Raw genomic sequence first — 3,586 nt, forward strand, 5'->3', positions numbered from 1 at the left:
AAAATCCCAAATGTGGCCTGATATAAATTCAATTCATGAGAAGTGTTTTAAGGAGTTTTTCTTTTCATGGCGAAAGCAATGTTTTGAAACAGTGGCATAATCCTTTGACAGGATTGAACAGCTTTTGATGAGCTGACATTTACCCAGGAGGGGAAATTATGTTACCTGATTTAACTTTGAGGATTAGAGCTTTAAAGCTGACAGAACCAAATAAGTGGTGCTGAAACACTGGTATTCAGCAGCTAAGGCCTTTGTTGCACTGCTGAACTGAGCAAATTTTATTTCGCTAATGTATTATTACTAACTAAACAAAACCACTGATATAGAAAGGTATGCATTTAAGCTGAGTGGACCATTTTATTGGTTATTTTGCTACAGTATCGACAGAAGAGGTCACATGTTCAATCAATTTTATTTTGATAGATAGATAGATAGATAGATAGATAGATAGATAGATAGATAGATTATGTTTTCTGTCACAGATAATTTCGGCGAGTTAAAACTATCCTTCCTCTCCAACCCTTCCAGTCAGACAATTCTCCCTCATCTTGTTTGTAGTTAAACCAGAATTCCACGAACTGGTAATCTGATCGCAAACTTAAAAAGTCAAGTTGGATCGGCGTGCTCAGATAATGAGGATAGTGGGTCAGAACCTATTACCTCATTTAGCTCAATTAGTGGCCTGTCAGTGGCAGAACATATTAAAAAAGGGAAGTTTAACAGATTCAGAACGTCCAAACTCATGTAGAAATGGTATTTCATCATCTGCTGGCGATTTTCAGTGTGCTTCAGGTTGTTTGAAATTCATGCTGTGATTTATTTCAAGGCAAACTCCCTCTGTTTGTCATGCTGTCTATTGCCCTTTCATCACCCTAATGTCATAGGTGCCCTAATACAATTTGGAACTATTGGATTACAGGTGGGAGTAAGCTGTTATGTTGAAAACAATGTTGGTATGTTTTTACAGGATTGATCAACTTCAGATCAGAACATAGAGTGGGGTTCTTAAAGCCCTCACCTGATTTAACCCTGACCTTACCTCACCAGCTGACCTGGCATTCAGCTAGTGTGGTCTTTTGAGACCTTGCGTCGCTGTTATCACAGATGTTTTACTACTTGATAGTCACCAACAATAAAATGGTTTTTGATGGTTAAACTATAAACAGTATTAGATTAGTACAATTAATACATCCGCATTTCAATTTTTATTATTTTTTATTGGTACATATATATATGATTCAAAACATACATTTCAATATTGTAATTTATTGACAGTACTTAATACGTAATTTGATTTGTTCATTTTGGCGAAGACATTTTTATGTGCAATGAACTGGCAGCTTGTCCAGGGTGTCGACGCGTCTTCGCCCAATGAAAGCTGGGTTAGGCTCCAGCAGACCCCTGTAACCCCTGAGTTCTAAAAGTAGAATATAATAATTGGAATTGATACTATTATTTATTTATTTATTTATTTTGCACAGGATGAAATGTTTAAAATCTCTTTTGTTAATATTTTTTTTTGATTGAAGCAAAAAGGCTTATGGCCATACCACCCTGAGAACACCTGATCTCGTCTGATCTCGGAAGCTAAGCAGGGTCGAGCCTGGTTAATACTTGGATGGGAGACCGCCTGGGAATACCAGGCCCCGTAAGCTTGGGGTGACAGGGTGGCGCGGTGGTTAGCGCTGCCGCCTCACAGCAAGACTCACAGGTCATGGGTTCGATTCCGGGCCTGGGACCTTTCTGTGTGGAGTTTGCATGTTCTCCCTGTGTCTGCGTGGGTTCTCTCCGGGTTCTCCGGCCTCCTCCCACACTCCAAAAACATGCATGTGAGGTCAATTGAACACTCTAAATTGTCCGTAGGTGTCCATGTGAGTGTGAATGGTTGTTTGTCTCTATGGGGCCCTGCGATGAACTGGCGACTTGTCCAGGGTGTCACCCTGCCTTCGCACTATGACAGCTGGGAGAGGCTCCAGCAGACCCCTGTGACCCTGACCTCGGGACTAAGCGGGTATGGAAAATGAATGATGAATGAATGAAGCAAAAAGCATTTAAAAGAAAAACTGGAATTATTTTTTACACACTAATTGTGTAAAAAAATAAAAAATAAAACACTTTAGATTTCTCTTCCATTTCAGTAAACTGCACCAATGTGTCCCATGTCTGTCAAGGTGTGTTTTGTGCAGGAATTGAAGTTCAAACTTGGAGAAATGATTGAGGTCTTCCAAACAATAGGTTTAGAGAACTCAGACATGTTTAAAGGAGACAGTCTAATCAGCTAGTTCACCTGCCACGTGTCAATTGAGAAACAGTAATAATCAACCTTTTTACCTCTTTTACCAAATAGGTATCAAAAAAAATCCAGTCAAACAAATCAAATCAGTTCCCAAATCGATGCAGTCTGTTGGTTTGTAATCTAGCATATGCTACACAACAAAAAAATCTTTGTTTGTGGTGTGTTAGCATGCAGCAGCATACTGCATTAGCAATCAAAGCCAATTAACACAGACAATTTGCATTTTGCAAGAGGAACCCCAAAGTCTGCCGTAATTGAGCAGGAAGGAGGGGAAGAAAAAACACTGTTCTGCAAATTATGCATAAATTCTGCAACCTGGATGCAGGACAATAGATAGATAGATAGATAGACTTTATTGATCCCAGACTACTGGATGGATGGATGGATGGATGGGCAAGTAGAATTACAATTTATTCAAGGGGAATGATTTGCAGCAATCGCCACTTTATTGAGCTTTATTCAGCACTCTAGCTGTGAAAGTGTATTGCGCTACTGATAATACCATATATGGTAATGCCCTGGATACGTGTGAACAGGAAACCATCTGTCACTCATTCCTCAGAAGTATGCCACTTCCCACAAGAGGGATTTCCAGAGCAAGGAGCTTGCCTTCATCTGCTTATCGTCCAAAAATTGCCACAAGCAAGCTGTTAAACCAGAGGGGTTTGGCCCCCTCTAATCTCCAATCCTCACAAATTGGATTCACACCTTCTGCGCAAGAGGAGGTTGCTCGGGTGTCAGGGCACACGTAAGAGGTGATCCCTGTCTCCCTCAATTCACGTCCTCTCACAAAAGTGATTACAACAGTGACACACTCTCTGTCTTTACAGTTCAAGGACTGACGGTTGCCTCGGAGACACAGAGAGGTCAAACAACCTTCATTGCTTTACTTCAAAAATCATTGTATCTCCTACAATCAAATTGCACTCAGTGATTAGATTAAATGACAGATCTTCCAGTAAAAAAAAAAAAATTCAATAGCTGGAAGATAAATTATTACACAAAACAGATATAGTTTGCAAACAGAGTTAAATTTTAAAAGTTTGTCGAGCAAAACCAAATGTTCCGTAATAAACTTTATTAAGACAATGACAAAAGGACTTTGTATTAGTTGCGTATTAGATTAGACCACTAGAGAAATGAGAAGTGACCAGAGTTTGTTTTTTTAACAATAAATTAGTGTTGCAGAAGACACAGTGCTTTTGATTTGACAGCTATGAAGGCCGCAACTGTAGCGCATTGACGATGCATTCACAGCTTCGATGCCATTCATCAAGCCTTACGACTACG

The 3,586-nt window shown here is 39.7% G+C and overlaps 1 non-coding gene across 1 annotated transcript; it reads left to right on the top strand.

Annotated features, from left to right (window-relative positions):
• Positions 1-1,536: 1,536 nt before the first annotated feature.
• On the top strand, positions 1,537-1,655 carry LOC142896012 (5S ribosomal RNA). The gene has a single exon (XR_012928288.1). It is a non-coding gene; the product is annotated as a 5S ribosomal RNA (ribosomal RNA).
• The last annotated feature ends 1,931 nt before the right edge of the window (positions 1,656-3,586 follow it).

Source organism: Nelusetta ayraudi, unplaced genomic scaffold, assembly GCF_046127955.1.
Source record: "Nelusetta ayraudi isolate G7.1 ecotype Tasmania unplaced genomic scaffold, CSIRO-AGI_Nayr_v1 ptg000050l, whole genome shotgun sequence".
NCBI lineage: Eukaryota > Metazoa > Chordata > Actinopteri > Tetraodontiformes > Monacanthidae > Nelusetta > Nelusetta ayraudi.